This window comes from Rhipicephalus microplus, chromosome 2 (assembly GCF_043290135.1).
Source record: "Rhipicephalus microplus isolate Deutch F79 chromosome 2, USDA_Rmic, whole genome shotgun sequence".
Classification (NCBI taxonomy): domain Eukaryota; kingdom Metazoa; phylum Arthropoda; class Arachnida; order Ixodida; family Ixodidae; genus Rhipicephalus; species Rhipicephalus microplus.
The window spans coordinates 207,313,503-207,339,292 of record NC_134701.1 but is presented as its reverse complement, the minus strand read 5'-3'; positions in this window follow the sequence as shown (position 1 = coordinate 207,339,292).

The window sequence follows — 25,790 nt, the reverse complement described above, 5'->3', positions numbered from 1 at the left end:
AGAAAAAGTTTCGGCAGGACACACGCAGAAAAACCATGAACTCGATTCATCATTCTGCACTGGAATGCGACGCTAAATGCACAGCAATGAGTGGACGATGCCTCGCCTAACTTGTCAAATACGACTTGCAAACCCCAGAGCCGCAGAAGATCTCACACCCAGTGTTCAGCGTTTTTGAACAACGAAGGAGCCTCTTCAGTGCTTCGCACCACACCCCACTACCCACGCTGCGTGGAGCCTTCAAAACTGAAACTGAAAAAAAATTTTTAGGCAGTTCACCAGCTAACGAAATTGAACCCCAAGCCTGTACTTCCCATTATTCCGATAGGGGTACACGATTGCAGCACCACATTCCTCTCTAGGTATTATTGTGTGAAGCTCTTTGTTGTAATAAGTTGGCCATTTCACAACTCCCCATGTGATTGTAGAGGGCTACACAATCTGAGATAACCGTGCCATATGCGCCAAAATGCAAGCTTACGTGGCACACGAGTTCCGCCTCATAGTCTCTAGGTATTATTGTATGAACCTCTTTGCTGTAATCAGTTGGCCATTTCACAACTACCATCTGATTGTAGAGGGCTACACAATCTGAGATAACCGTGCAATATGCGCCAAAATGCAGGCTAAGTGGCACACGAGTTCCGCCCCATAGCGACCTGCAATCTTTTGAAGTTTAACACGCCAGACTTATTTAGTCAAAATCGAAGAGTTACCCAAAGACACATGTTCTCTATGCGCGAGACCTTGGACGCTACAACGTTGCCGCGAAGCCCCTCTCAGTATGGAAATCAGCATTTGTCCAACGAGGTCCTACTTTCAACATAACTTTTCCGCCCTCTCCTTGCTATCGTAACACTTCCGTTCCGTCATTGTAGTGCACAAGCCTTGTCGGTCCTACCCATCCAGTCTCACGTCTCCTTCCCAAGAACGCATTTTCTCGGCCTTCCCAATCCTTACCGCTACTACAGCGCCATGTGTGCCTCGGTCTTGTGCTTATATGCGGTGCTGGTCATGTACACAGTTGGTGCCTTGTCGACTTGTTTCACTCCTAAAGAAGTGGCCGTCATCTACCACAACGAAACCATCGGCCGACGCCAATGGCCTATCTCTCTTCGCCCTCGTTTACGTGTCACCGCGCTAGTTTTTCCTACGCGATATAGCGTTGTCCGGTGCTTTTCTTGCCTCCGCTTTCTCGTGCTTTCCACGCCTCTCTTCCTCATACTGAGTAGCAATGCCACCGCCAACGAGCAGAAAATAAAAAGAAGCGTGTTAACAGGCTGTTGCGCCCACCTCCTCTCTAAAACCAAGATTTTCTCTCTCCTCTTCGATCTCTGAGTCAATCTAGCTTTTTCGCGCTGTATTTCTCTTTCATTTTAGTGCATCTACTTCTATCCTTATTTGCTGTTTTTTCCCCGCCTTGAGTTTGCCCGATTTCTCAGTCGTTCAATCACCGCTATGCCTTCGCAGCACTCAGTGGTGCCATATAGTGAACGACGTTGGCTGAAGCCTTCACCATCGCACAGTTATCCCACAAAGAAGACAGATGCGCTTTTTGCACGGAAGTGAGCTCTTTCCGACCGTTGCGAACGAATCACCGTGAATTCGGGTGCTTGGCTTCTTTCTTTCTTTCCTTCTGCGACGTCTCATCAAGACTTCTATGAGCGATCAATTTTTTTACCCAAGTTTATCGGACAATACGATGCAGTCGGGCGAGCAAGTAAAAAAATGGAAGCCACTTATCGGGGATAAAATAGATTCGAGCATAAGATGGTGTCGGCGAATTATTCGCCACTCAGAAAGAGTTGTTTTTGAGGTACACCTTTAAGCATGTTTAGGGGCCAAAAACTACATACCTAAGTAAATAACATATATGTATGCACGCAAGATGTATACCAATATACGAAAATATTAACTTTTTTACACAAAAAAAACAATTGCGTTTCATAGCTTACATGCGGAAAAAAAGTTAGAGCCCTTTCTTTTCCGTTATGCGTTGCGTTGACTTCTATTTTGGAGCATCATTGCGTCTTCCGCTAAAGTTCACACAAAAATGAATGCTTTTTGTTGTGTCATTCCATAACAAACTTAAAGCTGGGGTACCCTTATTCTTCGTTTTTAAGAGTTGAACTTTATAGTGAAATCCGGCCCCTAGTGCGCTCTTGAATCGCAAAGTGCATACTTAATAATATGTTTTGTTACACACGCACAATCTCTCTCACGCACACAAACGCGCGCGCGCGCAAGCGTAGCTTATCTATAGTAATGCAGTGACTGCTCAATGTGGCCACTTCCCTCTGCTCACTCACACGCACACACACACACACACACACACACACACACACACACACACACACACACACACGCACACACGCACACACGCACACACACACACACACACACACACACACACACACGCACGCACACATGCACACACGCACACATACGCGCGCACACACACACACACACACACACACACGCACGCACGCACACAATCTCCCGAGTTTTCTGCAGTTCAACAAACTTGGCCATACATTCACGAAAATACATTCGTGCAGGCCGTGCATCCTGATCGCAATAAAAACCTCCCATACGGATCCGCCATAAACAGTGAAGGCCACTTAGCATAATCGAATCAAAAGGCATTCCCTCTTCGTCCACTATTGGCAGAAAAAAAAGACCATCGTGGCTTTGCGGTACGACACCTACTTCCCACGTGAACGGCCCGGGTTTGATCCTCAATAGGACTGAAAATTTTATTCTTGATTTTATTTGCTTCTTTCTTGATTTTTCGCTCACTGAAGATTTTTGGCTCACAACCAACGGTGCCGGCATCGAACGCCAGATTTTTCGTGACATGGGGTCTCTAATGTTATCGCGTTAAAATTAGCGATTGCAGGGCAGTGTTCTGACACAGCCGTGGAAGAGCGTTTCAGCGCACTGCAGCGTCGCTCATCAATTCTGGTTCAGGCTGCGGTACTTCGACTGCGGTACTTCGGGAATTCCAAGCGACTGCTGAACTTGGTGGACAAGGATTGATTTAATGTGTGAGGTTTAACGTCCCAAAACTACCATATGATTATGAGAGACGCCGTAGTGGAAGACTGGAAATTTCGACCACCTGGGGATTTTTAACGTGCGCTCAAATCTGCGCACATGGGCATACAACATTTCCGCCTCCATCGGAAATGCAGCCGCCGCAGCCGGGATTAGATCCCGCGACCTGCGGGTCAGCAGCCGATTACCGTAGCCACTAGACCACCGCGGCGGGGCTCGTGGACAAGGTCAACGGTTGAAATCGCTTGAGGCTGTTTCGAAGGGAACAACTTGCGCAGCTCCTCCTGCGCGATCCTTCAAACGGTCTCGCGCAGGTCGTCGATTCCGAAGGCTTCGGTGCAGTTGAATGATGCGCGACGGTCGTAATGCGTTGTCCGCATCTCAAGCGCATTTTTTATAGTCGTGGCCTCTGTGAGGAATTCATTGACAGTCTTGGGAGGGTCATGGACAAGTTCCGCCAAGAGCTCTTGCTTGACCCCTCGCATCTAGAACGGTAGCTTCTCCTCGGCCATAGCGGGGCCGGCGTGATGAAACAGTCGAATCATCTCTTCGACGAAGATGGTTACGTTTTCCTTAGAGAGTTGCACCTGTTCTCCAGCATGGTGGCGGCCCTTTCCTTGCGGATGACACTCGTGAAGGGGCTCGGGAATGTTGTCCGAAAAAAAGCCCAGGTTCGTAACGTGAATTCCCGGTTCTCGAACCAGGTATTCTAGGTGTCTTCTAGATAGAAGTAGGCGCGGCGTACTTTTTATTCGTGGTCTCAGCTGTTCAAGTCTATAGCTTGGTCATATATCTCGATCCAGTTTTCCGGGTCCTTCATTCACGGTTCACGAAAAGTTGGCGGCTCCTTCGGTTGCCGGAGAATGATTGGGGCAGGCTGCACGGGGGCGGCCATCGTTGCTGCTGTCGATGTCGAGATCCTTAGCCTGGTTGTTCCAGTAAGGGGCTCATACTTTGGTTGCAGCCTCCTCTGAGTGCGGCTTGTTTGCTGCTGTGGGTTGTCGTTGGAGTCTTCTTTGACACTTGGGCGCTGTTTGCGGCTTGACGTTGGTGTCCAGAACATGAACGAAGCAGCACCCCCGCCCCCGCCACAAGATGTTACGGTGTCGTGACGCTGACGAAGGGAGGAGACTCGAAATTCAGGTTAAACTGTTTGTTGGGCCAAACTTGTGGCCACAAAAAAGGAAAGCCAGACTACTGCCAAATATTGGCACTCATAGCGGCGAACAGAAAGTCGGCCATCCATCAACTGCAAAGCGGCGAAGCATGGTGTCATTAGTAGTACTACATGTGTCGTCGAGTATTCTAGCTTTATCACTGTTCTTCGCGCAAGCTCTCCAATAATCTCTAGTGTTCGCGTTTTGCAAGTATTCTTAAAAGAATGATCAACAATCATCGCAAACACTTTCGAACAATGAGGTGCAGTTTGTGCTAAGCATTCTTTACCCAAGGTCTGCGGCAGGAAACTGAATCAAAGAAAAGTGCAAATAAAAAACTCGCGGGTCGATATTCATCATACAATTCCGATAACTGCATCATCATGGCTTAATGCGGCCATGCTCTTGTTTATTTGGAACTATTCGTTTTCCGATGAGAATACCTTCAACGTCGTCTCGCGCTCTCTACGTACTCTTTAGACAACGGGTGTGTATATAGGTGTTGGTGGGGGGGGGGGGAGGGTTCTACTATGCCCACTAATATGTACATTAATGAGTGTGTTTTAACGTGTAAAGAATATACACTTGTATCTCTATTTTTTAAAGTCAAATTGGTGGAGAAGAGAAAGTTGCTTTCGCAGCAAAACTGTCCATCGCGAACATCAATGACTGTTTCGCTTAAGCCGATTGCACCTGCACGCAAGTTCAGCAGTTTTGTTGCATTTGTTAAATATGCTTGTAACACATGCTTTAACAAGGTGGCTACATAAAAAAAAACCGTGGCTTTGTGAGCTGCAAAAATGGGACACCAATGGCATCCCGACGATTGCCTGGATGCCACGCATCCACCTCTTCATTTAGCTTTTTTCAGCCAATATTTTACGGCAAACTGAAGCAACCTACATGAGAATGATCAGCTGTGCAAAAACACTAGGGATGAGGAAGGCACGTATTTGACTAATATGAGGGGTTTGACGTCCCAAAACCGCCATATGATTATGAGAGACGCCATACTGGAGGGCTCCGAAAATAGGAAGAAACTTGAGATGGGCGCTGACTAGCAAGCGAAAACTAATTGTCTGGCGCTCTTGCGTATAGTACCATTGTTGTATCCGTTACCGAAGAAAGTAACTAAATAGAATACCCATTGCTCCAACAAAAAAAATAAGGTTTTATAATCCTACGTTACCGAAAAAAAGGCAACGCGTTATTGTTAGTGAAAAAAAAGTAATGAACGTGACTGTTTTCGTTGCAGAAACTCAAATTATGAAGTTTGAATATCTCAAATTTTTTCCCATTAAACTTCGAACGCAAAGAAGAAATATATTCAATATGCTCATTTAACAAATACTAAATGTAAAAAAATGTACCGTACCATGGCAATGTTATAGTGGCTCAAAGCAGCTTGTTATACAAGTGATGGCTTGGGATTCTGTGGCACATGGCGAAGCCATTTTTCTTACTGCGTGGTATACACACTATCAGATTCAATACTCCACGCTATGAACAAAGAAAGCATCACGGAACGATCAAGAAAGTTTCAGTAACCAGGACTTATCGAGGCTTAACAGCCCCTCCAGTGGAGATCGCCGAAAACTAAATTGGTGGTCCTTGGCCTCGGAAATCGCGATGGTTGGCAATGGTGGAGCCTTTTCTTTTTTTTAGGAGCGAAGCTCCTTAAGGCGTGGGCTGTGCGTCCCCTGTATGTAGCCACCTCTCGTTCAGTTCTTGCAGTGTTCACTAGATGGCGGTACTTGTAGCTGACGGCATTAAGTATTACGCTAGCCACCGCCCGATCTAAAGGGTACAGCCATATCCATCCGTCCATCCGTCCTTCCATCTGTCCATCCGTCCGTCCGTCCGTCCGTCCGTCCATCCATCCATCCATCCATCCATCCAAAAGATGCAAGATGTTATAAACTAGACGGCGGTACGTGTAGTTGATTATATGAAAGATGCGAGGTGTTATAAAATAGGAATGATGCCACATATGGCGCGTGTCATCGTTCGATATAGTGCGGCGACGTACGCTAGGGGGAGCGTTGCAATAAAATCGAGTGGGCAAAATGTACGGAGGATTCACGGTTTACCAGGTTTACCTCCGGAGCTTCGCCTACTCATCATCATTCACTTCGTGGATGTGGCGGCATTTTTTATTTCGGAAAGGGGGGGGGCGGCAGTGTATTTGTTTGTTTCTGACACCTAATCTGTTCCTGTCGTCTCAATTAGCCACCAAAATTTAAGGCGCGTGTCTCGTAAACGCCGGCACACTTGCGCAGATTATCTACACGGAAAACGGCTGTTCTCACGATGCACTGGAGAAACGCTTTGGAGCTTAGTCTTCAAAAAAAGTATTTGTGCATAAAAATTTCTTGTTCACAATAAAATACACAATTACCGCAAAAACTTACGAGCGTTTGTGCGAGTGTGTTCAGGAGCAGCATCGCTGGTTCAGGAGTTAAATAACCAGAAATGTACATGCTGTTGCGGAGAGAAATAAGTAAAATGTGGGTCAAAAATAGAATTGAGAAGCCTTATCAACATTGTAGAAACTATATCGTAGCAAGTATGTTAAAATCAGCCATGTTTATACTTTTTTTTTCAAAAATGGCTCTACGAGATTCAGACAATGTTCTTTTCCTTATTGTTATGCCTATATTTTATACTGTATATGTTTTCTTTTTAACGGTAATATTTGTGTTACATCACTGTGAACATTAAAGAACAACTGGTGATGAAATTAGTACCTCCGTGTTCAATACGGGCAATATTTTTGCCTCGTAAGCTGTGCAATTAAAAAGAAAAGTTATTTACTTCACGGCGGGCTATTGGTTCAATAAACTGCCCCGCCACGGTGGTCTAGTGGCTAAGGTACTCGGCTGCTGACCCGCAGGTCGCGGGATCAAATCCCGGCTGTGGCGGCTGCATTTCCGATGGAGGCGGAAATGTTGTTCACCTGTGTACTCAGATTTGGGTGCACGTTAAGGAACCCCAGGTGGTCAAAATTTCCGCAGTCCTCCACTATGGCGTCTTTCATAATCATATGGTGGTTTTGGGACGTTAAACCCCACACATAAATTAATCAATAAACTATACAATATAGAATAAAAGTTCAAAAATTGGCACATCCCATGTACAGTGGGAATGGAAGTTATGCGAAGCATGAATGAGAAAAGTTGATATGTGACTTGAAAATCAGCACAACGTTACGAAACAGACGTAAATTATGCCGTCCATGACTTCCATGTCATGATCATGTAGTTTTCACCTAGCATTTGTGTTCATCGTCCATTCACGTCACGTAACACCAAATTTGATATATGTGAAACTAGCGAAACAGCCATAAGCGTGCTATCAGCACAGCATGTAAACATGTTTTACATGACACGCATGTCAAGACTATCATGTTTGGACGTCTCATTTATCTTCATCATACATTCACGTCACGTAAAACGAACTTTGGTATATGTGAAGCTAGTGAAACGGCTGCGAGCGCACTATCCGTGTAGCATGAAGTTATGTTTCACAAGACACGCATGTGAATGTGTGCCATGTTTGCAGTAGTCATGTTTGCACCAGTCAACTTTTGTCAACCATTCACGTCACAAAGTGCCGCATTCGGCATACGTGGAACTAGCGAAACGACCGCTAGCACACGATGAGCATGGCGTGTAATCATGGCTTACATGACATCCATGTCATTATTTCCGCGTCAGAGCCTGTCAGTTACGTTCGCCCTCCAGTCAAGCCATTCCTTGACACTTTTGCATTACGTCATGTGAACGAAACAACTGCAAGAGAAGAAAGACCATGAAATGTATATCATGACGTTCACGATATATATGTCATAATTTTCAAGTTTTGAATAGTCACTTATGCTCGTTCTTTAGTCATATAATGCCATGCATACCAATTTTGGTATAGGTCAGATTATCAAAATGACTAGGAGAGCTAAGAGTAGTAGGCGGCTTGCTAGATAGATAGATAGATAGATAGATAGATAGATAGATAGATAGATAGATAGATAGATAGATAGATAGATAGATAGATAGATAGATAGATAGATAGATAGATAGATAGATAGATAGATAGATAGATAGATAGATAGATAGATAGATAGATAGATAGATAGATAGATAGATAGATAGATAGATAGATAGATAGATAGATAGATAGATAGATAGATAGATAGATAGATAGATAGATAGATAGATAGATAGATAGATAGATAGATAGATAGATAGATAGATAGATAGATAGATAGATAGATAGATAGATAGATAGATAGATAGATAGATAGATAGATAGATAGATAGATAGATAGATAGATAGATAGATAGATAGATAGATAGATAGATAGATAGATAGATAGATAGATAGATAGATAGATAGATAGATAGATAGCAACGCTCAAAGTCGCCGAGGTTCACTAAGAAATGCTTCGCATTCGATATGATTTTTATGATTTGGGTTGACATTTTATGAAATTACCCGTTTGTGACCATGGCGTAGCTAGGGGTGGCACATCGGGCCTCCCCTCTTAATATATATTTTTTTCGCCATGGCATACTTGTCTGCCCAGCCCCACTTCAGCTCGAAGAGGTGACCCCTTCTTCCCCAACTCACCTAAACGACTTTTGCCTAAGCCTCTGCTTCGCGATAACCTTGGTCAGGCGACTAACAGTGGTTATGACTGCCGTGTAGCTGGGTGTACCTGTTAGCCATATTATTCGTGGGAAAGTGGCATTAAAGTGCTTTAGTTGAAACAGAGTGTGGCGAGAAACCAAGCCAACCAAGTAGCAAGAACAAAATGATTTCTTTTTTTTCTTCCCAAGAAAAAAATTTGACGTTTCATGTCTCCCTTGAATTCTTTTTAGAGGTTTCATTCCTGCCATGGGGTCACGCCTATTGTCTATGCTGTGCAGAAATCCGTTCCCACATGCTCCATCGGTAGTTCAATTGTAGACCAGTTAAGTTACCTACTGTCTCCTGGATAGGCTAGGATTCCATCAAAAGCCGCTTATAAATTGGGCTCTATGTTTACAATCCTGAACTTGGCCAATTCGATGCGGTGATCGTTCACCACTCTGTGCTCGCTGAGCGTACTTCTTCACCACTCGAACTTGCAAACATCGCTTTTATGTCCCTGCAGGCTCTTGAAGCAGTTATTTGCTTTCCCTACGTATGAAGTGTGACAATGAGTACGTGGTATGGGGTAAACCAGTCCATGCGCTTTGCCTTCGAGAAGCCTGTCTATTGGGCACCGAAAGGCGCAGGGGTCAGGTATCTACCTGTTACAGTCAAATTCCATAAAAGGCATGTTCCTACATTTTTTGTGGCGGATTCCGCAGCATTCCTCGATCCTTGTGTGGGGATGGCCCAACGTTCTCCTAAACGTGTTGGGGTGTTTCAAGAAATTCTATCAGCAATGTCTAAAAACTTGACTCCATCCTCGCTTTCTTAGTAAAAACAAGCAAGCGGACAAGTGTATACGACGCCGCCCCGCCGCGGTGGTCTAGTGGCTAAGGTACTCGGCTGCTGACCCGCAGGTCGCGGGTTCGATTCCCGGCTGCGGCGGCTGCATTTCCGATGGAGGCGGAAATGTTGTAGGCCCGTGTACTCAGATTTGGGTGCACGTTAAAGAACCCCAGGTGGTCAAAATTTCCGGAGCCCTCCACTACGGCGTCTCTCATAATCAAATGGTGGTTTTGGGACGTTAAACCCCACAAATCAATCAAGTGTATACGACGCTGCGTTGGGGGGGAGCTCGGGGTGAGCGGCCCCGCGAAATAATCGGGGTAAGCTCTGGGCAAAAGGCACCTACACGTTAAAAACGTAGCGGGTAACGTGGCGGCAGACGTTACCGAAAAATCGGAACGCAAATATGTTACCCGTTACAGTTCTAAAATTGTAACAAGAACGTTAATATGTTACCAAAAAAAGTAACGCGTTACCACTAACAGCGTTGCTTGTAACGCGTTACTGCCAACACTGCAATGTACAAAGACTGGTTCTCGATTACCAACCCACCCAGCACTCTGTTCCATTAATTTCAACCCACTCTCTTTTTCTGTCCCACTTCTTATATCAGCCCTATTTCAGGTGTTCACTGTGAAGACTAGGGAAGACATGCTGAAGCCTCGTTTGCCTAAGACCTCTGAGCGCGACTGCGGAAATGGCTCGAGCTCCCCAGTTCTCTGACTCGAGGATCAGGTGGTGTTCGTGGAAGAGACGCCGATGATCTTTTTCTTGTGTTCTCTGTGCGTGAAGCACATTAACGACCTGCAGCTGATGGGGTGTTCATCAGCAACCTTGCTATATGCAGTTCAGCCAGGGAGCTTTTCGTATACGCTCTCATTACCATCGAGGAGTGCAGGAGCTAATCGAGAAGCTGAACGAGGCCATCAACAGACTGCGCATGCTGCATTCTAAACAGGATGAGGAGAAGAAACAAACCGAAGGGCTATGCTCCGCTAAATATTGCCATCTAAGCTGAGCCGCTTCAAAGACCGATCTGTTTAGGGTTTAGGTTTTAACTGCGTAAGCGTCAGGGCTGTCATTCGCAAATCGTAGAGCACACAATCAACAGAAATTGAACAAGCGCCACCACTCTACACATCATTCAATCTCTGCTCTCTTAATCAAGAAAAAAAAAGAAAAGTTGAAGTGATCGAATCAAGAAGCAAGTCCCGCCGCGGTGGTCTAGTGACTAAAGTACTCGACTACTGACCCGCAGGTCGTGGGATCGAATCACGGCTACGGTACCTTCATTTTCGATGAAGGCGAAAATGCTGTAGGCTCAGGTGCTCATATTTGGTTGCACGTTAAAGAACCTCAGGTGGTCCGAATTTCTGGAGCCCTCCACTAAGCGTCTCTCGTAATCATATGGTGGTTTCGGGACGTTAAACCTCACAAATCATCAAGAAGCAAGATGATGATGATGATGAAAAACATTTAGTGTAAAAGAGAGAAGTACGGGGCCAAAGCATGACCCTGCTACATGGTCGGCGTCCTTAGTCCGGGACACCGCAAGACGAGGCCCCTACTCGCGCCCGTCTCACCAGAGCCCGTTGAGACTCTAGTGATGAGCTGTCGAGGAGGGCAGTCTCCCATGCCTCTCGGGAAGGGGTAGGGGAAGGGAGTAGGTGGGGATTTTTCGGACATGCCCATACCATGTGGAAGATATCACACGTCTCCCCACAGTGTGGGCACCGCCCATCTGTGTTCGCATCGAAATGCTTTAGGATTGCAGGACAGAGTAGAGTACCTGTCTGCAGGCGCCTTAGAGTTCGCTCTTCCGCCTTACTCAACCCCTTTGCAGGAGCCGGGTAAAGGCGGTGAGTGTCACGATAATAGGTGAGAATTTCTTTGAACCGCAGCAGCGGTGTATTGGCCTCCGAGTCATAAGAGCCAAGGTGAGGAGCCCGGTGGGTAAGCGCTCGGGCGGCCGCGTCAGCGGCCTCATTACCTCGTAGGCCCTGATGGCCAGGAGCCCATACGATGCGTTTCGGGGCTGGATCAGCGAGAGCCCGTTTTAGAATTTGGCTGGCTAGGGGGGATATCTCTCCTAGCAAGTAATGAGTACATGCTTTCCTGGAGTCCGTGATGATAACTTTCGAGTTGGGGTCCGCAGCAGCAAGTGCTATCGCGACTTCCTCAGCGCGCTCTGGATTTTGTGCTCGGAACGAGAGCCCATCGACATGCTTTTCCCGGTGAACTACAGAGGCCGTGTAAAATCCTGTGGGCGAAGGCCCTGCTATATCTACGTAGAATACACCAGGTCGGGAGCCGTGTTGCCTCTCAAGCGTCCGAGCCCGCGCCTGTCTTCTGCTTTCGTGCGTGTGCTTATCCATGTTACTGGGGCAAGAAGCAAGAATATCGCACCATACTTCTCGCTCAATTACTTGCGCCTTCGGTCTCGGCATTTCGGGATTTCACTTCTGCGTACCAAATACTCTCCGTAATGATTTCCGGGAAGCTCGTGAGCTGAGCTGTGGTCCTTTACCGGAGCGGGAAATAGGCCATCCTGCGCAGGAGCAAAGGAAAAGTGAAAACAAAAAACTACCGAGCGAAGCTCCAAAGTAACCAGATTTCTGAACGTGATGCGCACACTAGGTGCCTCACCTATCACTTCCGTTCCGGAGCAAGAAAACAGAAAGTTGCAAACTTCCATTTCAAATGAACTGAGCATGCTTACACGTAGGAGCATATTTTTTAGTATATTTTTGCTGCTTTTACTCAACTTTTCCTTCGCGATAGTCCGAGAAGACGACGTGCATGCACGACCATAATATAAATAAGAAAAGAGAGTGAGGCGGAAGGTGGCCTCAATTTTTAATGACGGCAGCGGATTCAGTGCGAGATTTCTTATGCAGTTCGGGAGACTTCGACGATGGTGGGGTTACTTATTATATTCTTTCAGCCCAGCCTTCACGGCTGAATCGAGCAAGAAAATGCAGCTCCGTCTCAGTGCATGCACTTCTACCCTTGGCTGCTCACCCCCATTTCGCAGGCTCCGTTCAATCGGCAGGCGCCGCTCCGTCTAACGTCATGAAGACTACCCTAATATGAATGGGGGCATTCTATCCTTACAATGGCTGCTTACTTTTTTTGTAACCTTTGGAAACTCACTGCTACTCAGAACCAGACTGTGCGTCGAGGAATGCCACTGACGCTTTTGCGCACGCACCTTTTCAGGGTACTTACGGGTTATATCTGCGATAGCTATTATTCTACAGTATTTGCTGTAATGTTGTAGGTTATACTTCAAATTACTCTTAAGGGAACCCACCGCGGTGTTCTAATGCTCACAGTATAGAGTGCTGACCCACAGTTTACGCGACCCAATCCTGGCTGCGGCGGCAACATTTTTCATGGAAGCGGAAATGCTTGCGCCGGTTTACTTAGGTTTACCTGCACGTTAATGAATCCCAGGTGAACGGAATTCGCAAAGCTCTCCACTAAGGCGTACATCATAATTATACTTTGGTTTTCGGATGTTCAACCCCACATATTATTATTAAATGACCGATAAAGAGACTGGGTCGGTGAACAGGGTGCCGAGGTGCCTCAAACGCAGACTAGCCACTGTAAGGCCTAGTTCACACTGAAGCATCTGCTTTTAGGGGCGAAGCTCCTTATAGCTGCACCCGTTCGTCACTCAAAGCCGTTGTAGAGTGTAACAAGTATAACGTTTTGACCTCCAATGTGGTGCCGGTGAGAGATTCCTTCTGTGCGTTGTAGAACAATAAAAAATAGTGCTCAATGCACATGCCAACAGCTGCTAATGGGGAATGAGAGACAGGAGCATTTGGCTTTTAGTTAACTCGCATGCTGCGATCCCCATTAGCAGCCATTGGCACGTACATTGAGCACTATTTGACAAGAAAGGGTTGCTACGTTATCCTCGCTGGCTGTAACCTCCTTAGTTTTAGAAAGGTTTAGCGAGCGTTGAGCAGCAGTGCCATGAATACAATGAACTAGTATATACCATGAACACGAGGTGGTTAAAGGTGGGAAGTAGATACGAAGCGCAAGCCGTAAGAAAGTAAAAGCCCAATTCTCCTGTCTCTCATTTCCCATTAGCAGCCATTGGCATGTACATTTGGCACTATCTGAGAGGAAAAGGTTGCTACGTTATACTCGCTTGGCGTAACCTCCTTGGTTTTAGAAAGGTTTAGCGAGCGTTGAGCCGCAGTGCCATGAATACAGTGAACTAGTTTACAAATACTGTCCATGAACTCGAGGTGGCTAAAGGTGGAAAGTAGACCCGAAGCGCAAGCCGTTAAATAGTGTGCGTGTGCCACCCCTCGTTTAGTCCTTGGATTGTCCGCTGGATGGCGGTGCTTCTATAAGGGGAACATATGATGAAAAGATGCGAGGTGGTGGTACTTGGAGTGTTGAATAGATGAACGAACGGACACATAGACAGATGCATGGATGGACGCATGAACGGACGCAGAGGCGGCTGCATGGACGAACGCCGGGACGGACGCACGAACAGACGCACGCATGGACGGGCTGATGGACGCATGGACGCTCACACTGACGGACGCATGGACGGACGGAAGCCAGAACAAATGGACGGACGAATGGTTCGCCCCTCTCTCCATCATTCACTCCGTGAATATGCTGCCAATTTTTTAGATGCGGAGCATCTTATACTCGCGCCTTGTAGTGCGCCGTCCGCACCGCTTCTCGAACATTCGACAGCTGACGCGCGCGCATGCGCCGTCGCGCCGTCGCCCACTCTTCCACCATCTGTGCATCCCTTCCTCCTCTACACACCGCGCGCGCTTCACTCCTCCACCATCTGTGCACCCTTCCTCCTCTACACACCGCGTTCGACATCTACAATTCTCCTGATTCTCCAGTGGACGCGCATGTGGCGTCGCGCTTCGAGAACATTCAACAGCTGACAGTGCATGCGCCGTCGTGCTGTATATATACTCAAGGTCGGCGCTCGCTCGCTCAGTTGCCGCTCGTCGGTTGGTTTGTACGGCGCGTCGACGTCCAAGGTCGCGGTGAAATGAATTCCAACGAATGCACAAACACAATGATCGACGTCCCTTCGACCAGCGCCGCCCTTTCGCATACGTGTGTACGTGTTCACTCATTTAACACCCCCTCCTACAACCACGTTAACCAATTTAGCCATCGACCCAAGTAAGTCGCAATTTAACACCCCATTTCACAACCACGTTAACCAATTTAGCCATCGACCCAAGTAAGTCGCACTTTAACACCCCGTTAACCAATTATATGGTCCGCATCCTCCTCAGTGTTCCCCCGAGGGAAGCTGCGGGCAATTTTTTTACCGTGCCCGGAATCTTCCTGTCGCTGAAACGCAGCGTTGTTTGCACTGGACGCGCACCGCTTCTCCACTGTATTGCCTGAATAGCCATAGCACGCCATCTGCCGAGTGAGCAGTCAACCACGGGGTGATCGCGGGATGAATGCTCTGTTTGCCGAATGTTGTCAGCGGCTGGCAACTTCAGTGCGCCTGTGAAAATTTACACTTTTTTGTTGTGCGCATTTTAACGATAGTTGCAACTCGAAATAGAAAGGCAACTACATCACAAGGTGCTCACGATTCAAAGCAAGGTAACATAGGCAGAGGAGCTGGTACTTACCGGTCATTCCGAGCTCGATCTTTCGTATTGTCTTCCTTAAGTTGTGCTTTAGCAAGCTTTTCTCGTGCTTGGCGGGGCGTCTGTCGTATAGGACGGGGAGGTTGAGCCCTGGGCACATATTTAATGAGCATTTCCGCTAAGAGCACGTTACTTGACTGTGACATGACGAGCGAGTTGAACCTTGCCGCCATTTTTTTTTATTTCCTTGGTTACCGATCTTGTTGGTTGGCGGCAAGCCGATTTGGCGCCAGGCGCCGCAAAAAATTAGCCTGAGGGCGATCGGCTCGTAGAGAGCCGTTTTTGCAGATCTCGCCGCCGCCAAACCAAATTCGGCACCCTTTCGGTGGCCAGAATTCTATATTTGATCAAGTCACAAAGGACTCACAACGGCCGCATTGATAAAATGCCCGAAATCTTATTTGCGCATGCCTAGGCAAGCATTTCTATCAGGTATGCGTGGAGGTCTACGTAAATCACAGCTGTTAATTGCTTCTTGATGCGCGTTAATTAAAATAATAACCTCGCGTTCAAACTATCACTCGGATTTCAACGTGCATTTACCTTTTTGATAATGTATAGAGAGAGTATATGGTTTACCTAAGGTTAGTGAATCCTAATCAATGTTCTCTGGTCATAACAGCTGCCCGTCTCTGCTGCACCTGAAAGGAACTTGTGTATGGCAGGTGAGACTGTGCGCTGTGTTAAGCAGAGATGATTAGAACACCCTATATCGCTCACCGGAGCCTAAACACATCACGTTTCTCTACAATGTCGAGCGTGTAAATGCATGCCTATATGTTCGACAAATGTGCAGTTTTGTACTGGCACAACCGTGAATAAATGCGCATAATCATTGAGTCTTGGCCCATTGATAGTTGACATAGCACATGCGTGAGCCAACCATTTTTATTTGCGTAAAAAATATGCCAAAGTCATTACAGTTATCTTTCACTTAGACAACTACCTGTGCCGGATCAAAGTGATCGCCTGATGCCTGGGCTCGCACATGAGCTTTTGTGCCTTCGTTTACACCAGTCCGCATATTTCGAAGTTGGTAGTCGACGTTCTGTGCTAAAAATAATATATTGGGCTTCACGTACCGAAACTCCCCCATCATTATGATGGACGTCGTAGTGGAGGGCCCCAGAAATTTCGACCAACTGGTGTTCTTTATTGTACATTTACATCTAAATGGGCATCTGCTATTACGCCTCCACTGAAATGCATCCACCCAGACAGGAATCGAACCCATGGCCTTCAAGTCAGCACCCAAGCACCTTACCCGCTCTAACAAGTTACACTGAACTAGTAGAACTAGGGCCTAACTAGCCAAAGTAGGTGCACAGCGCCGTTTATATATTGTTTGTCAGTATGAGTCGTGCCATAAAAATTCTATACGGCACGTCTGTTTTAAAGAAAACCTAAAAGAACTCTGAATTAGTTTACAGTGACAAAAAAATCTATAAAAAGTAGTGTGCCCTTATTTTGCGATAAAATGCATTACAGAAAATTACATGTGCGACGCATTATACTCATCATTTTATTTTAATTTTTTTTCTTTAGTCAGTCTTTCCTGCGGCCACATGACCTGCCTATAGCGTACTCCTACTACTACTTCTAAAATAATATTATTACTATATTATAAGTAGTAGTAGTAGTGATACTAGTAGTAGTAGTAAGAGCAGTACCACTTTCACTATTACGAGTACTATGACGGCACACAGCAGATTCAGACAGCATCTCTGTAAAAAAGTTATCTCCCCAAATGCGTTCAGTAAATGATATAGCTCCAGACAGTACAGTATAGACGACAGCGACGGGTGGGCGTATTCGAGAGTTGGCTTCGACTGCATAATGCGTTATTAAAAATAGAGCAGCGAAGTCATTTCGCTATGAACTCGGACCACCCTATGACGACAACCAACCACGCAAGAAATATATCTTGCCCGATGCGTCGACGGGTTCTTTCCTCACGGGACCTAATTGGGAAAATTTCCTGTCGATGTCCGAACCACGCTCCAATCATTCGCTGCCCTCGTGAATAGTGCAGTGATGGCACCAAGTCTCCCTACGACATATTGAATGATTCAAAGAGCTCAGAGTCAAACTTGCGTCGCTTCTTTAGAATCTCCATTTTCGTCGCTGCAGTACTTTCTTAAACTTTCAGGCACCATTCTTTTCGCTTAGTTCTTGGGCTCTTTTATGTGCGAAATGTTCCCTAACCACACGATGATAATAAAGAAAAAACAATGCAGAAAAAGAAATTAAAGCTTGCTTTCTGGGTACTTTCATTTCAGAATCAGCATGACCAAGTTAATGACTTTATAAATTTCGGCCAAGGCCAATGACTTACAGCTTATAAATCATTTAGGTAAACAAATAAATTTTAACCTCTCATTAACGCCATTCAAATATCACATAAAACATCTCTTCATTAATTGAATATAGTAAACATTATGTTTCCAATAAACGTCTGGCTAGGTTCCACATATACTCTCACCTTTAGGTACAAAACGCGTGTATATACAGTAGCATGTACGTACATATGGGCAGATGTATGTATTAATATGTGAGTGTACTATATGAATATATCAATATGTATGTGTTTTTTTTAATATCTAATGAAAAGAGCCTCGATGTCTAATTCTGTGTGTCTATGCAGCCTATTTTTTGTACTTATATGTCACTTATTTTGGCTTTTATGCTATTTCTGTGTTTCTGTTATTATGCTGCTTCTTCTAGTGTGATAATTATTATTCAATGTAGCACTGTTTGCTGAACTTTTTTCGCGTAGCGAAGCCATGTCAGGCCGAATGGCCTTTAGCTTCGCTTCGTTTTTCTGTATTCTCTCCAGAAATAAAATCTGTTCATTTCATTTCATTCCATTACCCGTTGCTTGTGCCGAACAGCTGGCGTGCAAGACGGTTCTCCACTTAAAGACTACGGAGAAAAAGATAGTGAAAGATTAAGGGGAAGCCAGGGACATTGACAAGAATAAAATTTCTAGTTTCCTACCCTGCACTAAAGAAGGGGAGGAGATAAAAAGTTAAAGAAAGAAAAAGAAAAGACGATTACCAAATAAGGTAATATTGAAAAAGAAATAAGGTAATATATAACAAGAAATAACAAAAAGGCGCCCTCGTTTAATACGTGAAAACTCCTGATACGTTGCGCACACGCGTGCGCCTTATCTCCATATCCCCTTATTCACACTTCTTTATGCGATGCAGTGCTGGAGTGTTGAATCACGCTACAGAAGTAGAGAACAGTGCATTCAGATAATCACGCGCTTCTGCCATATGATTCACTAGAAAACGCACGTAATAAGTGAAATGGCTAGGAAGTAGAAATAATAAGCATTATCAACGCCAAGCACAGAGTTACGGGATAGTAGCTACGTTGTGTGTGTGTGTGTGTGTGTGTGTGTGTGTGTGTGTGTGTGTGTGTGTGTGTGTGTGTGTGTGTGTGTGTGTGTGTGTGTGTGTGTGTGTGTGTGTGTGTGTGTGTGTGTGTGTGTGTGTGTGTGTGTGTGTGTGTGTGTGTGTGTGTGTGTGTGTTGTGCGTGCGTGCGCGTGCACTTTTTCTTTACCGATTATAGCCAATAACTTCGCATTACCATGGTCCGTTTCTCTCTTCATCCGGCCACCAAAAAAAGATATTGGATGACCCGTGATTTCAAACAATGCGGGAACTATATACACTTCTATGTCAAGTTTAACGATATCCTGCTCTTTTTTTGTGCCAGTGCTTCACTATTCTTGAAATTCGGGGTACATTCACAGCTTCATCGGTGCGTGACAAAGTTTTTGTCAATTGCAATCATTTACCGCAAAAAAAAAATGGATAAGGGCTACTGCCGCGCACGTCCAGCAGAGATTGTGCACATCTCTTTTCAAATCGACGTTGGTAATATTGAAGGGCCCTTAACGATCTATGATTTTACAAAGATAGAGTGAGTGATATATGCTTTGCCTGAGTTTCCCGTCTTTTCAGCTCCATACTTGTTGCCAGCAGTCTGTTCACGTGGCTTCAGGAACAAATATGCTCTCGATTTCTCGACATACGAGAGATATCTGCTGTTAATTGTCTCCTGACCTGCTTTGCCATGTAGTCGCATGCCCGCTCTGCCTAGTCTTGCGTGGTATTGTGTGTCATAACCTGTTTTCACTTCGTTTTCTACGTTTGCGACTGCGCAAGTGGAGATAAGCGACGCTTCTTCGAAAGCGAGACATCCTGACTAACTTAACGTTTAGTGTTGACATACCACGTGTTTTACGAAGAAATAGGTGGCGAGGAGGAGATAGCGCCTGTAGGAAGGAGAGTGAAGGCGAGAAAGAAGCAACTGCCTCGCCTTTGAACTCGATGTGACTTAGGAGCCCTTTAGGCTTCCCTGCCCCTGTTTGTAGTCCAATAGATGGGTCGTTAAAACCACCTCATTGTCAGTGCCTGTCTTTTGTTCTGCCTGCTATAGCAAGCCCTCATCTCTCATTATAATGTGTTGTGATTGTCATGGAGAAAGATGCTACAGCATGGCCGAAAAATACCGAACATTTAACCTGGACAGACTTGCACATGGGAAATGAAAATCCTCGGCACAAGTAATACACCTGGTAAACTTTTAGTCGACGACTGTGGAGAATATGACAACCGGTGGACCATCGGTAAAACTTTTTACGCCGTAGCCATCAAACCTTCCAGCCATAAGGCGGGTGCTCGCGTAAGCTGTCGAAAAAACGTGACTGTTCGTGTCCTGCGCATAATCTTAAATGAATCGACTTAAAAAATCGCTCTTCTTTTCAAACAATGGCAATCATTTTGTGCCTGTAGTGTTGCTAGCAGTCTTTTTGGGTAAAAATCATTGCATCAATATAGAGCAATAAACGTGTGGGCCACTGTCTCTTTCTGGAAAATCATCGGCCAGAAGCGTAAAATAACATGGAAATGAAGAAGAAAGTTTGCGCAGTACGAAAGAACAATAATAAAGCCGTCGAAAAGTAGTCTTCGGGTCACTTAACCTGCTGAGAACGGCTTAAAGTGCACGACATGAATGACCTCAGGTCACAAAGTTCAGGTCACAAAGTTCAGAAGGGTTTGTTATTTTTTTTTCAAAACAAAACGAACACGCAGCAATATATGAAGAAACAAGTTCAATTTGGCGCCCCAAATACAAATACAGGGCAAATCCGTGTACTACTCGTAATTCCCTTGGTCGCTGAACAATCGCAACACCAGTGTCTTCTCTCGTTAATCCTAAGAAACTTTACACGTGGTGTACTTGTTTGGCTTGCACGCCCAAACAGCGCCAAGATCCACTGACAAACGCAGAACGAGGGTGTCTCATCCCACAGTGACGCGACTTCTGCTCTTGTACAAGGTTTACCCTGCCCTTCATCAAATAAGCACAAACACTGGGAGGCACCACTGTAAAGTGCTTTAGAGTGTGTGTAAGATAGGAAAGACAAGTGGTGGTGGCCTCGGTGGACGCAGACTTCGATAAATAACGCGGCCTTCACTTTTTGCACCAGCATCGATTCCCTGTCACCGGGCTGAAATATTCCCCCGTTGACCGGCGCCAGTCTACTGTGAAGAGAGTGCACGACACTTTTGCAGCCGATATTGACACAATCACGGCCGCCTAGCGACCATGAGCACCCTCCCTGGTCGATGCCCGTGGTTCGAAGCTCTTCCAGTCGATGAGGACCGATTATTGATCTATCGCGCTTCACAGGAACGAGGCTAAAAGAGCGCCTCCTGCTCAGAGTCTCCGCTACCAATGTCGATGTAGACAGAGCTAAATTCCAAAAAATTCTTAACCACATTGACGAAATTATAACTGAGGCTGAACTATCGTTAAAGTAGCAGCCACCATGGTGGTCTCGTGGTTATAGTGCTTCACTTTCAACCCGAACGTCACGAAATCTGATAACTCTATATGCAAAAGGCCACTGTGCTTAGATTTCTGTGCATGTCAACGAAATGCCGGCCGGGGCTCTCAACTATAACATCTCTCTGGTTTTATTATTGTTTTGGGGCGAAAAAGTGAAGGGGATATTATTCTTAAAGTTGATAGTCTTTCTTTGAGACCTCAGACGCAAAAATTTTGGTCTGTCTGTCTGTACTACTGTCTGTTTGTCTGCCTCTAACGGTACTTTAAGCGGCAACAAAGTGGGCAAACGATACTCCAAACGGTCCGACCCCATCCGCAGTGCCCACCAATATTGCTAAAGATTCAGCGATTGTCAAATAAAAAGCATTATTATTATATTATTATTATTATTATTATTATTATTATTATTATTATTATTATTATTATTATTATTATTATTATTATTATTATTATTATTATTATTATTATTATTATTATTATTATTATTATTATTATTATTATTATAAATTCAATCGCAAATGCTCAAGTGCTTCTCGCGAAATGCAAGGAAACCATAAACATGGCAAGCCTATATCACACCTACAGTCCAGGATAGAGTCGTCAGTCAGACATGCTTCAAGCATCATCTGCTTGGGAAATTGCAATAACAGCCTTAAATCTGGCACTCTATCATCTCATTAAAGTAGTTACCTTTCAGGCATGCACTCGGGAGAAACTAAAGGACAACAGAACTCTTCGAGGAGCTCAGCGGTAGAGCATCGGAAGGTTTCAGAACCAGCAAAAACCTTGAAAAATGCAGTTGCTTATATCAGCGAATATTGGTTACGGCCCACACAAAGCACCTGATTTTTTTTAGTTACTCTACAATATCTTCAGTTGTAGCTTCCGTGATTACTTCTTACTCGGGGGCACGAAGGAAGCTCTGGCGTTAAGTCAAAATACTCGATTCCCAGTGAGATCGCGTGCGTCGTACGCTCATATATATTAAAGAATATAAATGAATTGAAGTTAGACAGCTGTAGAAAAGTGTGTGGGTTAGTGTGGACCAAATCTCTCAAACTACAGCAGATGGGGCGTCGACAAACACAGGAAATTTGTAGACAACAAATGATATAAAATAGGTGTACTATCCACAGCAAAAGTTTGCGGGACGTCAAATCTTCCATAAAGCTGAATTCCAGCTTTGTCTGAGAATTTAATTTCAAAATAAATGATTTTACTGCACTCAGCATTCCGACCTAGACAGTTACCAGCCTTATTACGAGCTTCCGGCACTGACATAGCAAAATTTGCATTTGTTGTGGAGCCAACGTTCCGCAAATTTTTGTTGTTGATAGTACGCAAAGTAATTAATAAAGAGGAGCGAAAAATTGTCCGTTTAGACCTTAAGTATGCACTACTATTTTAGAGGCCCAGGCGCAGTGCACCTGAAGGTCTGTATTCCGCGCACCACTCAATGGCCACCCACGTCGCTGTCATCGTGGTGGTTCCGCGCGTCGATCAGTACCCTTTAAATGTAGACGGAAGGATGACCTCCACCGTAGCTCAGTGGTAGAGCATCGGGCGCGTGTTTCGAAGGTCTCAGGTTCGGATCCGGCTAGTGAGAAGTTATCTTTTCGTCCACTTTTGCCAATTCACATTTTCATGAGAATTAGTTTTGATAACATTCTCCATGCTTTTCCTCGCATTATTATCTGTTAGTTCTCCGTAATACTGTTTGAACTCATTGTGTAACATGAAAGAATAATTCGCAAAAAAACGGATGGTTGAATGGATGCAAAAGTTTATTGAAATCCCTGAGCGAATACTCGGCAGTTAGTCTCTCCGCTAAGCGGATATCACCCGTAACCACGAACAAAGGCGTACATTTGCAGGGTAGGGCCGCAAGTGTAAAGCCTATCTTGTGACTAATTCACGTGCCACAGAATGTGCATGTTGGGTGAAGATCCGCGCATTCGTAGAATACTTCAAGTATCCGGAAACACGGTATAACGTTAAGTAGTACACGTACGACCTAAAAGCACCTCATTTCACGCCAAAGGAAAAGTACAAAATTAGTTCGTATATGCAAGAGAATGATAGTCTCCATAAAAAGTTTACTCTATACGAATATTTTTACATTTTCACGTGCAAATAGATTCAATCTTGTTGTCGTTAATATTACGGGACGCTACAGTGCAAAACGATTTTCCGCGCAGTAGTAAAATACAATTTTATTATCCCGAAAACACCACTCTCACCCTGACACGACGCTTGGTAAGCAGGAAAGCCTGATAAAAAAAAAAACATGTGGGTGAAAACGCCACTGTTTGATTATCCATGCCATATACTATGACGTAGTAAATTTGGAAGGCGTCTACAGGGTCCTACATAGCTTCTACGCGATAAAAATGAATGACATTGTTGTTTGTGAGTGGCATAGAAGTGCATACAATATTTCAGAAACTTTTATGAGGCAATGTTGTGAAAGTAGAAAAATTACACATTGAAATTTTTGACGTCACGTGTGGACATGTTGTACACGAAATTTTATTAGAATGAAACTTCAACCTTGATTTTCTCTGACAATAATGAACTCATTATAATGAATTTTAATTAGTTTTCAGGATGAAGTTTTTAACTATAAACCTAGACATTGTTTCTCCTTACTGTACCTCAGCGCAAGTGTGCACGTTCAGAAACAAATGAAGATAGCAACAAAAGAAAGCAAACTTGTTTGAAGAGAAGTCGAAGAGACGGACGGGGTGGAGAAAACGTGCAAGGCTTATACGTTTCTTCTCGTGAGCGACACACTTCAGTCTCAGCTCGGTTTAATTAAATAAGCTCCTCACCGAAGGCGCGAGTGCATCCTGCTTTGTTTTCGTTCCGAGAGCCATTGTCGGTGCGCAACAGAGCGACACGTCCCCGCTTGCGATGCTCTGGGTGCGGTGCTGTGTGGGGTGGGTGAACGGGACGCTCCGTATTTAGTAGACAACTTCTCGGGGAAGATAGCTCGAAGAAAAGCTTGCAATCGAAGCCCAAGCTTTAAAGCATCAAAGAAAGCAGTTTTCGAAGTACTACGTGGGAAACGTTGATTTCTTTACTTTATTTTGCTGGACAGAATACTGCCTACTTCAGAGCGTTTCATTGTTCAGTGGGTAAGTATTAGAAGCTTACTCAATAATAAGAATACTACCAATAATAAACACCAAATGTTTTACGTGCTAAAATCACACTATGATTACGCGGGAAGCCTTAGAGGAGGGCTGCAAAACATTTGACCTGTTGGTGTCATTTCATGTGCATTGATATCGCACAGCAGCTCGTAATCGGATAGTGCTTAGAGTATCAGCCACGTGTTCAAAAGGTCCGTGGTTCCAATCTTGAAGTTGTGTAATTTCCCAACAGATTAGAAAAATATCACAGCATATCCACGAGGTGAATGTTGACGAGTGGGGAGAAGCGGGTGGATGGAAAGAAGGACTGATAGACGTTTTACCCCACTCATCATCATTCACACCGTGGATGTGGTGTGCCATCGTTTTGAAGCCTTTAAACTGGCTACTTCTACTACGACGATGATGCGGGACGTGCGACCCATGGCGGTAGAAGCTTCGCCCTTAAACAGTTATCTGCTTGATGATACAGCTGCGCTAAAGAGGTCTCGGGTGCGACCTCACCAGTGACCACCGCCAGGAACACACTCCCTCACCAGGGAAGAATTGGCCACCCTGGTGCAGCACCTGGCTCCTACCTTCCACACGAATACGCCAATCAACCCTCGGCCCGCAGTTCCCTGCAGCTACGATGCAACTGGTCACGACGGTGGTCAGATCGGCGACGTGGCAGAGGGTGCCAAGAATCTCTTGGTCCTGACGGGTCTCCATTGGAACCTCAGCTTGGCAACATCGAACGCTAAAGCTTTATTTAGTGAGGGAGGTCTTGGTGTGCTATTCGAAGAACTGCAGCGTGTTAAATTGGATGTATTAAAGCTCAAGGAAGTTAGGAGGACAGTTGAGGCTTACACAGAGCTACACATGAGGCACATCCTTTGCTACCGTTATTTCGCTGATAGACGAGAACTGGGGCTCGGGTTTCACATCCACAGAAATATAACTGGTAACATAGAGGAATATATGTAACATTAACAAAGGGGTGGTAGGTATCGCAATTAAACTCCATAATAAATGCAAAATGAAGGGGGTACAGGCCTATGCACCTACATCCAGCCATGATGACGTATTAGTTGAAAGTTTTTATGAAGACGTGGAATCAGTAATGAGTAAGGTAAAAACACAGTACACCATACCAATGGGACACTGCCATGCCAAGGGAGAGAAGAAGCAGGCCGTAGACCAGGTAGTAGGGGGTTACGGCATCGGTACTAGAAATTCTAGAGGCGGGTGTCTAGTATAATTCGCAAAATGCAATTGCGAATCTTGAGAGCCTTCTACCAAAAACGAGTAAACCAGAAGTGGACATAAAGGAGTCCTAATGGCGAAAGTAAGAATAGGATACCTTATACTGAGTGCACACCCAAGAATCATGCAGGATATGCATGTGCTTGGCAAGATACGA